Below are 12,550 nucleotides of genomic sequence, written 5' to 3'. Positions count from 1 at the left end.
AACTCAACTCACGTTATACTCGCGCACCTGTATCACACACGGAGTGAACACACGCGACACCCACTCTCGCACCGCTCTGCGCAGCGCTCCCCCGAGGCGAGCCGCAGCACCACAGAATCACTGCGTACCCACGCGCAACCCGCGCGCTCAGCTCCGCGCAGCGCTCACTCACGTGGCGAACCACTGTGCACACAGCGCACCCACACGCTCACACTGCACGACAAGATCACGCGAGACCACGCTTCGCTATTAATGATTTATTATATGCCACCTGCGAATTGATGTGGAATCAGTGAGTCGACGAGGCTGGCCTATTCCACTAAACCTGTACCTATTCCCTATTCATCGGCTTACGATACCCTACTTCACCTCCCCACTCACTGTTTGGTGTCCGCGGAGGTTCGCTGCTCTCTGCGCTAACAGCGTACCTCGATGCGTCGCACGGACGTCCGGGTCGCTGGCTGGAACTCCTGCTGGTCCGCTGGCCTGGAGAGAAGGGGCGATTTCCCCTCCCCGCTCCTCTATTTATCCTCCCTACCTCAAAGGGGATGCTGCGCTGAACAATGGGCTCGTGCACCCCAAGCCCGCGCACGGCGGTTCCCGGGCGCTGTTGATATGCTAATCAGTGCGCGACGTTGGCGGCGTACATCCTAATTACTCCCTTACCCTTCCTAACAATGGGGCCTGCGCGCTCAAGCGCAATTATCCCAACCCTCCATGACTATGCGCAACAGCCCCTGTGACCCCGCTATTCATGCTGTCTCGTGCCTCCCCTGCTTGCCCCGTCGACTCGTGGGGGTGTGTGTGGGGGGAAATGCGCCTCAACCGCGGTGGCCGAATGCCCCACGCCGCGACCACACCATATTAAGGCCGGCAGCAGCGCCGCGGTACCACGTAGCACGGGGGAGGTCATCCAATTCCCTGATCGCCGGAAACCGTGAGAATTAATCCCGATAAGGGTCTCTCGGATAAAAACCGGTCGATCAGGTAACCTTCCCTTCCAGCTCTATGGGGGGGGGGGGGATGCGTGCGGGTGTGTGCTTATGTGGGGCGGGTGATGGGGGGCAGTGCGGTGGGGGAAGCCGGGCGGCTCCCTGGCTCGGCAGAGCGGCCCCGTCGCTGTGGCACCACATAGCCCCCCGGGGTGCCAGTCCCCGTCCCGGGTTGACTTGAGCACCTCGCCTGGGTTGCCCCCACGAGGTATCGCCGCGGGGTCCGCGGGATTCGCCCGGCCCTTGTGGCTGGCCTCGGGGGTGGCGGCTCCGTCTCCTGGGGCTCCGGCGGTGGTCTCCTCCTCCATTCCAACGGCTCCCCTCGGCCCCTGGCACCTGCGGGCTGGGGAACAAACTCAGGGGCGGTGGGGTTTAAGGGTCGCCGTCCTCGTCGCCCCCGGCCCCGCCCGGGGCCCCTCGGAGCCCTGGGCTCCGTGGGGCCCATATACTGCGCGAGGCCCCCGGGCACGGGGGATGCGGGTACTCCGGGATTTCGGGGCCTTCGGGTGACGGGGTTCTCTCTCGCCGGGGCCGCTTTCCACGGTTTTAAGCGGCGGACATTGACCACCGTCTCTCGACCCCTCTCCCCGCCATCAATTAGTACCGTCCAGGGGGAGATCTGTCGCACCACGGTCCAGGGTCCCCGCCAGTAGGTCGTCAGTTTCCCCACCTGCCCGGCCCCGACGCGAGGGGTGTGTAGCCACACCTTAGCACCTGTCAGGAATAAGGGGGGTTCCATGCGGGGTCGGGTGCCCTGTTCCTGCCGCCGATGCGCGGCTTCCCCTTGCGGGTATGCTCGGCCTCGGGCTTCTCGTAGGGTCTCCAACAGGTGTTCCACGGGGCGGCTTCCCTCCTCCGGCTGGGGGGAAGGGACGCCGAATAGCAGATCTGCGGGTAAACGAGACTCACGGCCGAACATCATTAAAAACGGGGTTTGTCCCGTCGACGTGTGTACGGTGGTGGCGTAGGCGAAAAGGGCGTAGGGGAGGTGTTCATCCCAATCCCGTTGATTTGCGGCCGCCATACGTTTGAGTTTCCCCGATAAGGTCTGATTCATGCGCTCCACCATCCCGTTCGCCTGGGGGTGGTACGCTGTGGTTCGGTCCTTCTGGATTCCGAACTCTCGGCACAGTGCCTGGAACAACTCGGCCTCGAACTCGCTACCCTGGTCGGTGAGGACTCGTTCTGGGATCCCGTGCTTAAGTACGTAGTGTTCCACAAATGCCTGGGCCACCACCAAGGCCGTTTTATCAGGGATGGCCACTGCCACGGGGTAGCGGGTGAAATACTCTACTGCGACTAGGATATATCGGTTGCCTCGATGGGATCGCGGGAATGGCCCCTGTAGGTCGATCCCGACCAGCTGATTCGTGCGGCTGACGCGGAACGGCCTTAGGGGTACCTGGTATCATGCCGGTTTCGGCCCGCACTGCTGACAGGCGCGGCAGCCCTGTACCCAGGCCGCCACGTCTTGTGCCAATTTGGGCCAGAGATACTGGCGACGCAGGGTCTCTCGAGTACGTCGTTCCCCATCGTGGCCCCCGAGTGGGTGGTCATGCACCAGCCGTAGCAGCTGGGGTCGCACCTGGGCAGGAACACAGATGCACCCCGGCTGGCCGGCCTCGGTTAACTCCCGTACCACTCCGTTCTGCACACACAACCGGGCATACAAACCGCTCCAGGGTCCTGGTAGGGCGCTCTTTTCCTCCCGCAGTGCCGCCTCCACTGCCGCCAGATCCGGATCTCGCTGCTGGGTCTGTCTCAGCTGCTCGTCGTTTAGGCCCGGGAAGGCGCAGCCGACGTCCTCCTGGATCCGTCCAATCGGGTCCCGAGCCGCGGGTCCCGCGCTTGCCGGGCGGTCGACGGGATCCTCAGTGCCACCTGTGAGGGTTTCCGTGGCGCACACTGCACTCTCTCTCGCTGGGGGGGGGGGTCAGTGGCCGCGGCCTCTCGGGGGTCCGTTGCCTGCCGGCAGCGTCCCCCCGTGAAACAGGGGCAGGCCTCCTCCGCCCTCGTCTCGGCGTACACCGTGGGTCGCCTCGACAAGGCGTCCGCGTTTGCATGCGTCCGGCCAGCCCGATACTCGATTTGCAGGTTGTACTCCTGCAACTGCGCCAACCACCGGGCCATCTGCCCCCGCGGCTCCTTGAATGTAAGAAGAAACTGCAGAGCATAATGGTCAGTGCGTACGCGACATCTCCTGCCGTACAAATACGGCCGGAACTGTTTGCATGCGAAAATCACGGCGTACAACTCTTGGCGGGTCACGCAATAGTTCAGCTCGGCCCCACTCAAGGTCCGGCTGGCGTACGCGATGACTCGTTCCGTCCCATCCTGTACCTGTGACAACACCGCGCCCAGCCCGCTGCTGCAGGCGTCGGTGTCCAAAATAAAATCGGTGGTAAAATCGGGGAAAGCGAGGGTGGGGGCGTGGGTGAGGTGATCTTTGAGAGTGGTGAAGGCCGTCTGGCAGGCCCCCGTCCACTGATAGGGGTGCTTAGGGGAGGTGAGTTGGGTGAGGGGGCGTGCAATCTCGCTGAATCCCTTTACAAATCGACGATAATAGGTGGCGAGCCCCAAAAATGATCTGATCTCCGTCAGATTCCTTGGCCGTGGCCACTCCACTACGGCGCGTACCTTCTCCGGATCGGTGTGCACGCCTGCCTCGCTGACGCGATGCCCGAGGTACCCCACCTCGCGTTGTGCGATGTAACACTTACGTGGCTTGAGCTTGAGATGAGCCGCTCGCAGTCGCTGGAACACCTCTCGAAGCCTGGACCAATGCTCAGACAAAGATCTACTGAACACTATCACATCGTCCAAGTAAATCAGGCACTGTTCCCACTGCAAGCCCCGCATCACCAACTCCATCAACCGCTGGAACGTCGCGGGCGCGTTAGTGAGTCCGAACGGCAACACTCGAAACTCAAACAGGCCCATCGGGGTGGTGAATGCTGTTTTTGGCCGATCCTCCTCCGTCATCTCCACCTGCCAGTAACCGGACGCCAGATCGAGGGTGGAAAAATACCGCGCTCCTGCGAGACTGTCGAAGGTGTCGTCGATGCGAGGTATGGGGAAGGCATCGCCGAGCGTGACTGCATTTAGTTTACGGTAATCGACGCAGAACCGGGTTGACCCATCCTTTTTCGTTACTAGTACCACCGGGGCTGACCAGGGACTCGCCGAGGGCTGAATTATGTTATCGCGAAGCATGTCCCCAACTGCCTCTTTGATTTGGGCGCGTTCGGGTGCGCCCACTCGGTACGCAGGGAGTTTGATGGGTCGGGCTGCACCGGTGTCAATTTGATGCTTAACAAGGTCGGTCCGACCCACGTCCGAGTCGTGTTCGCTGAACACGTCGGCATACTCCCGCAGTAACTCGCGCAGCCGATCGGCCCCTCCCTTAGGTAAGTCCGCCCATGGTACATGTAACGCGTCGAGCAGGGGAACGACCTCGGCTCGGGGAGTCGGGTCGACTCGCCAGGCCAGGTCCTGCTCACCCTCAGGACGACCGGGGTCCTCAGCCCAGAGTGCGAACACCGAGTCGTTAGAGTGGCGTGCGTGCAGGGGGTGTACTGTGGCTATCGGGGTGCGCCGTCGCAGTATCGCTGAGGTATTGTGGGGGTTAAACATCCGCATAAACAATCGGTCCCCATCTGCGTTTACCAACGTGGCGGATCCCACTATCCCATACCGTTTTGCCAACTCCGGGTGAGGAGTTAGCATTACCTCCCCTGATGGTCGGAGCGCGGGGTCGGTGGGGGATGTTGCCACCGGCACCAGCATCTCGGTGAGCGGGCCGATGGTGACTGCCGTCGCCAGGATAGCGGCCACAGGTGCAAAGCGGCGGTGCGTTGGTTCTCGTCCCAGGAACGGTATCCGCTCGCCGTTGCTCTCCATGGTGGCGCATCGCTGGCGGGGTTGCACGTTGAGTCCCAACCGTTCTAGGAGGTCGGTGCCTGCGATACACTCGTGACACAACGCACTCGACACGTAGAACTCCTGCGTGCACACCTGGCTGCCTATGCGGACCTCTAGGGTGGCTCTCCCCAGCAGCCCCATTCCGGCTCCGCTCGCCGTGTGCAGCGCGCGGTCCGGTACCTGCAGGTGACGCACGTCGACCCCGATCGCGCTGCAGTGCGCTGCGCTCACGAGCGAGGCCACCGCCCCCGTGTCCAGCAGGATTCAGGTACGCACTCCGTTTACCTCCCCTTCCACCAGCGACGTGGCCCCCGTGATCCCCGCCACCAGCTCCCGCAGCCAGTCGCCAGGAGTCACCGTTTCTGTGGGCGTTGTTGCTGGAACCTGTGTGGAGATCACTCGCTCGCCATTATTCTCACAGCTTGTTTGTGTCGGGGCTACGTCGATTTCGCCCCCCGGTGGTCCCCTCTCTAGGGGGGCCTTAGTGTTTGACCTTAGCTCTTGTCTAGCTCGGGCGACCTGAGGACAGTCCCTCACTAGATGCCCTCGGCGATCGCACATATAACATGCCCGGGGAGGGGTGGCGGCTCCGTAATGGGCTCTCTGCCCACTCCCTCCTCCCCCAGTGCGCTGCTGCTCATACTCTGCTTCTAGTCGCGCTATCCTTCCAGTTAGCCCTCCTACCGTGGAGTCTAGTTCCCCCATCTCGGATCGGATGGTCTCAACGGAGGATTGCAGTTGGGTCATATTTTTATTCGTTTCCTCGCGTACCTGGGTTACCTGGCCGGAGACATCCTTTATACCCGTTTGTATACCGGCAACCCATCCCGGGGTTGTCTCGCGGGACACTGGAGGCTCTCTTTCCCGGCCCCTTACCGTCCTCGCGAGCTCCTGTTCCTCCTCCTCGTCTTCCGAGAGCAGGCTCGCAATGGCGCGCTCTCGTCCCAGCCCCCGGAGCTGCGCGCGTTCGCTGTGAATTCTTTCACACTTACGTGCGCGCTCGACAAGGGTGTTAAAGGGAAGACGTGGGCAGCTCATGTCTGGCTGCCACCACGCCGTGCGAGACAGGTACCGCTGGATTTTCTCGGCGGCCAGTTCCTCAATAACATCAGTTGCGTACCCCGGGCGTGCGATCTTTGTTAACTCGCGCACATCCTCGGCGTAATCACGTAGATCTTCGCCAGGTTGGCGCCGGCGCGCCTCTAAGGCCGATTTTGCTTCCTCCTCGTCACGCGTGCCAAAACGCTGATCGAGTCGGCGCATCAGCTCCTCTAGCTGTGTCTGTGCGCTCGCGGGTAACGCTTCTACAAAATCGGCTGCCCGCCCATCAAGATTCATATTAAGTTGACGTACTGCCTGCGCGTCCGTCCATCCATTAATTTCCTTGGCCCCTAAGAGATTGCGGGCGAATGCCTTCCACGAAGGGGCCCCCCGGCCGGTAAATATTAGTCTTATTTTAGCGTGAGGTAACGCGGGGGTCCGTACCGCTTCTGACACCAATTTGTGGGGGCCGTCGGCCCCCGGGGTCCCTCCCGCCTGCATCCCCTATTCGTTTACGTTACCCCACCTCCCTATTACCCGCTACGGTTTCGCCGGCATTCGAACGCGACGCCCCTACGGTTACAGCCTCGCGCCGCGCTCCCACGCTGCGAGCATACGTGCGCACATCATCGTCGATCAAACGCCGTGCTCGCAGTATAGCCCTGTGCGGCACGTTCCCAATGCGCATCCGTATTATACACGTAGTGAACGTGCGCGCACACACGCATACAGCTCCACACGCGATACCCACTCTTGCGCCGCTCTGCGCAGCGCTCGCCGCCTGCTGGCCGCTCACGTTATGAGCGCGCACCTGGGGGACGCCGATTACGCACGCACGCCCACACACACGCCGCTCCGCGCACTCCAACTCAACTCACGTTATACTCGCGCACCTGTATCACACACGGAGTGAACACACGCGACACCCACTCTCGCACCGCTCTGCGCAGCGCTCCCCCGAGGCGAGCCGCAGCACCACAGAATCACTGCGTACCCACGCGCAACCCGCGCGCTCAGCTCCGCGCAGCGCTCACTCACGTGGCAAACCACTGTGCACACAGCGCACCCACACGCTCACACTGCACGACAAGATCACGCGAGACCACGCTTCGCTATTAATGATTTATTATATGCCACCTGCGAATTGATGTGGAATCAGTGAGTCGACGAGGCTGGCCTATTCCACTAAACCTGTACCTATTCCCTATTCATCGGCTTACGATACCCTACTTCACCTCCCCACTCACTGTTTGGTGCCCGCGGAGGTTCGCTGCTCTCTGCGCTAACAGCGTACCTCGATGCGTCGCACGGACGTCCGGGTCGCTGGCTGGAACTCCTGCTGGTCCGCTGGCCTGGAGAGAAGGGGCGATTTCCCCTCCCCGCTCCTCTATTTATCCTCCCTACCTCAAAGGGGATGCTGCGCTGAACAATGGGCTCGTGCACCCCAAGCCCGCGCACGGCGGTTCCCGGGCGCTGTTGATATGCTAATCAGTGCGCGACGTTGGCGGCGTACATCCTAATTACTCCCTTACCCTTCCTAACAATGGGGCCTGCGCGCTCAAGCGCAATTATCCCAACCCTCCATGACTATGCGCAACAGCCCCTGTGACCCCGCTATTCATGCTGTCTCGTGCCTCCCCTGCTTGCCCCGTCGACTCGTGGGGGTGTGTGTGGGGGGAAATGCGCCTCAACCGCGGTGGCCGAATGCCCCACGCCGCGACCACACCATATTAAGGCCGGCAGCAGCGCCGCGGTACCACGTAGCACGGGGGAGGTCATCCAATTCCCTGATCGCCGGAAACCGTGAGAATTAATCCCGATAAGGGTCTCTCGGATAAAAACCGGTCGATCAGGTAACCTTCCCTTCCAGCTCTATGGGGGGGGGGGGGATGCGTGCGGGTGTGTGCTTATGTGGGGCGGGTGATGGGGGGCAGTGCGGTGGGGGAAGCCGGGCGGCTCCCTGGCTCGGCAGAGCGGCCCCGTCGCTGTGGCACCACAGAACACTGCTGAAGCCCTCTCGTCATGGCCACCAGCAGACCTCGACATTGGCATCGAGCTCCTGAACATTTTGCTGCCAATCACGAGCGGCAACAGAATTGCCTCTTCCGGCAAGAATCACCCCCTTTTCTGCCTTCAGAGGTACAGCCAGACTCAACTAGCTTAGTCAATGCACATAAGAGTATTGTAGAAATATACAGGCCAGCTGTGCTTTTAGCGCCACTCCCTCTCTCTCTGCATGCGTTTCTTTTTTTATATTATTTGGGTCTTTCGGTAAAGTCACGTGGATAGAAAAAATAATAACAATAAAATAATAAAAATGAAAATAAAGTTAATAAAAAAATAATAAAAATATCACGACGTTTCGATCGCAACACAAGCAATCGTCATCCTCTGTTTTCTCCTGATGACGATTGCTTGTGTTGCGATCGCAACGTCGTGATATTTTTATTATTTTTTATTCACTTTATAAAAAATTGTATTTTTATTATTTTATTATTCTATCTACGTGACTTTACCGAAAGACCCAAAGAATATAAATTCCTGCAGTCACGAAAGCTTTAAGTCAAGATGAATTTTTATGCTTGTATTCCACATCCGACTGCATCTGCCGACCCATCTCTTTAATCACCCGCATTAGCTCCCCTGCAACTTACAGGCTTCCTCTTATCCCTGATTAATCGGCCGCTACACAATAAATTAATCGGAATAATTTAGTTTCCTATCCCTTAACCCCTTGCCTATCCTACCAACTTTGATTGACCTCCATGCAAGAAAACGTGGGTCGTGTTTGTGTGTGGCTTTCTCTATATGTGTCTATCTGTTGCATCAATTTGTCTGTGTGTCTCTGTCTTCTTCCTTCATATGGATTAAGAACAGCAGATCAAACATGTAATTTTAGATTTGTTATCCACTCAATTTCTTGTTCAGAAGCAGAGTGGAACTCGTCCATTCCGCCTTTAAAGGAGTGCTTATGTAGTGCCTGAAATACGCGTCACACGCGGGTGTGGATGTACGCGCACGCAGAGTACAGTGGGAGCAAACGAGGTCGAGGTTGTTATTGTCGCTAGGCGTGAGGAGAAGGCCAGAGACGGGTAGGGGGCGATTAGGACACAGGGCGCTGATTGGCTGGGAAGTTGTTGTTGTCGCTAAACGGCGCCGCATTGTCTGAGAAAACATGGCAGGTGCCAGCGGGGGCTAGGGGGCAACGGGCGTCACGGGGGATGCCACCGGTTAATTGGAGTTTAATTGGCTTGGGGATAAAGAGAGGGGGGTTTTGGAGAGAGAGGGGTTCGTGCCTGGGAGAAGAAGAAGGATGTTGGAACTGAAGCAGCGGAGCCAGAAGCAGTGGAGAAGTATAGGGTAGCAGTGGAGAAGTATAGGGTAGTAGTGGAGAAGTATAGGGTAGCAGTGGAGAAGTATAGGGTAGCAATGGAGAAGTATAAAGTAGCAAGGCAAAATCCAGCAGAAGCGGCTGGAGTGTGACGACGAAGCCAGCAGAGAGTGGCTGGAGTGTGATGGCGAAGCCAGCAGAAAGCGGCTGGAGTGTGACGGCGAAGCTAGCAGAAAGCGGCTGGAGAGTGGCGGAGAAGCTGATAGTGATACGGCTGAGTGTGACGGCAAAGCTGATAAAGAGCGGCTGAACTGTGACAGAGAGAGTGGAGAGGAGAGTCGACGGAGGAGAGACGCGGAGCGAGCGAGGCCGGCGGAACGCGGCGAGCGAGCAGAGAGCGCGGGGGAGGAATGTTGATTGGTGTTAGCAGGAGGAATGTTGATCGGTATTAGCGAAATAAAGTGAGAGAGAAAAACAAGAAGCTGTCGTGTCAAGTCGAGCACTACACTTACAATGCGGTCATTGGTTTGGGATTGGTGGCCGCACTCGCAGGCCGCCGTATGTTCGGTTGATGGTCGGACCATTGCAGTGTGGAAAGGTTCAAACGGGGAGGTTCGACGGTAGGGTCGCTGACGAGATGCTTATTTTTGACGTTGGCCACAGTCCAGACTTGCTTCCATCTCTCGCCTTTATTTGCATTTGTGGCGTGAAATGATGCTGCTGTGATCCAGAAGGGGTGGCGTGAATTTAGGCGAAGAGGCGGCGCTGTGTTTATGTCCCGATGTATCGGAGGATTGCGGGTTAACGAGAATTTTGTGGTCTCCCGGACGGCCGATGTTTCACGACGGATATGCGGCGGCGCGATGTGGGGTGAGCACTGAGAGCCACTGGGTCGGCATGGACTTCAGTGCATGCATTTCAATGTTCAATCGCGTGTCGTTAACTCGAGCGAGCAATACTCTCCCGTGGAATATCGGAGGGCGAGCGTGGCAGTTCGGAGCGTTCGCGCATCACTGTCCCAGCTGGTTCCAGTAACCATCTCTGTGTGCATGTGTAATGTGAGGGTACACCTGGGTGATTAAGTGGTCACACCTGATTGATAATGATTGACTCTACCGGTCCCGACCCATAACTAATGGGGAGAAGAGTAGGGGCGTGGCCCTGACGTAATGTGAAGGGTACACCTGGAAGGAGATGATTGGCTCTGCTGGCTTCAGCCACAGCCAATGAGGGGACGAGTTAGGGGCGTGGTCCTGGGACAGTGGGATAGGATCTGGAAGGTTCCAGGGAGGTTACCCAGGATAGGCTGAGAGGCACCACGTGACCCAGGGATTAAAAGGGGTGGAGAAGGGGCAACACGTGGTCAGAGCTGGAACGAACAAAGGACGGAGCCACGCTGGAGCGCGGGGTCCAGAGACTGCCACGTGGCCGCGACAGTCATCTCTCTCACTCTCTATCCCTCCCTCTCACGCTGTCTGCCAACAGCGTGAAGGAGCCAGATAGCAGAGGAGCCCATACGATGAGAGATGTGGAAGAAAGCTAATAAAGAACACTGATTCCCAAAGTTGCCTCCGCGACCTTTATTACATTGGTGTCAGCAGTACATCTTGAGACCGTTTGGACCTCTACCCGAAATGTCCAAGCACCTCAAGAAAAGAAACCCACCAGACCCTCCATCGGAAGAAGATGACGATGCGGACGGGGATGAGCTGCTGGGAGCAACAGGACCACTGCCGCCGTCTGCCTGTCTCCCCGACGCTGCGCAGAAATGACAGGAGGGCGCGGAGACGTCTCCAGCTGCGGACGAGGGGTGGCGTCGAGTGGCGGACCAGATAAAGTCTTTCCGGGTGGTGATGCTCAACCTCGTGACGGTGGTCGCATCGTCCACCGCCCTGGGTCGGCCTCGTGCGACGCATCCGAGTGTGGACGACCTTGATCTCCAGCGGGTGACTGCGTCCGCCATTGCACCTGCTGCGGAGGGGGAGGCCGCCATCTTGGGCGGGGCCGCTGCCACACTGCTGGCGGCCGCCATCTTGGCGGAGCCGCGTGCTGCGCGGGTGGCGGGAACAGACACACCCAAGGCCTCCGACAGTAGCCGCAGCCATCGCCTTCCTCAAATTAAAGATTTCGTCGCTGGAGGCGACTGGAGCACATTCACGTGGCGATTCGAGCCCGCCTTCCGATCTGTGTGGTGGACGGAGTCGGAAGCGCTAGAGGCTCTACCTACGCTGTTGGAAGACGCTACGGGACGCCTTTGCTGAAATGGCGGAATTTTACTAGCCACCATCGGCTGCTCATAGTAAATTTATGCAGCGACGTTGAGGACTGGAAGAATCACCTTTGGCGTACCGCGGTGCGCTGTTAGTGCTCGCTATGGCCGCCTACCCCGAGTCCTCTGCCGATCTCCTAGATCCTCTCATCCTTGCAAGGATGATTGAACTATCCCAGGAATTGAACATCTCGCTACCGGTGTGCGGCCACGAGCCACTGACGTCTCGTTGGGCTGCGCACTGTTTAGACGCCAAATTCAACCTCAGACGCTGGGACCAAATGGCGGCATGGACGGGAGACCCCAAGAAAGACAGTCAACCGTTGGGATGGGCTCTGCGTCATGTCATCCACATCCCTGACGACTCCAGCGACGACGATTTGATTGTTGCCGCTCCTCGCTGGGTCCCGCAACGTTGGCGGGACGTGCAGCACGACGGGGCCGGACGCCCACGGGCGGGGCCCGAGGCGACCGACCGCCGGGCGGCCGCCACATGTTTCAAGTGCGGCCGACGGGGCCATTTCGCCCGCGATTGTTGGCGCCGATTCCGATCTCCTCAGCTCCCATCGGGCCTCCCTCCATCTCCTCCACCGGACGTGGATCCACGACACCCTCGGGCAAGTCGGCACACATCGGACACCCGGCAGGTCCAAACACCTCACGCATCCACTCGCACCCCTGTTTGTATTTCTGATGGTAATTGTGGGCCAGCTGGGTAGGTGCCGCACACGGTTACTCAGTGAAAAAAATTGGCTCGGAGGGTGGTGGCAGCCGCAATGGGGTCCTCCACGGTACCGGGTACTATTGAAGGGGTTGATGTGCGTATTTTGGTTGATACCGGTGCGTCTGCAACCATAATTTCCGATGTGATTTTTCATCTTCTATCCGTCGCTACGTCGCGGATCCGACCGGCTAATGATGCATCTGTAGTGACATAAGAAGGGAGGGGCTGCTGGGGGCTCTGGGACCCTGGGCGGGCCAGGCGCTTGGGCCCCT

The 12,550-nt window shown here is 59.0% G+C and overlaps 1 pseudogene; it reads right to left on the bottom strand.

Moving 5' to 3' along the window:
- Positions 1 to 378: 378 nt before the first annotated feature.
- Positions 379 to 12,075, bottom strand: LOC133350130 (uncharacterized protein K02A2.6-like; annotated as a pseudogene).
- Positions 12,076 to 12,550: the final 475 nt, after the last annotated feature.

The sequence above is a fragment of the Lethenteron reissneri genome, chromosome 32 (genome assembly GCF_015708825.2).
Source record: "Lethenteron reissneri isolate LAM-NWPU_2019-01 chromosome 32, ASM1570882v1, whole genome shotgun sequence".
Lineage (NCBI taxonomy): Eukaryota > Metazoa > Chordata > Hyperoartia > Petromyzontiformes > Petromyzontidae > Lethenteron > Lethenteron reissneri.
This window is presented reverse-complemented; position numbering and strand designations above follow the sequence as displayed.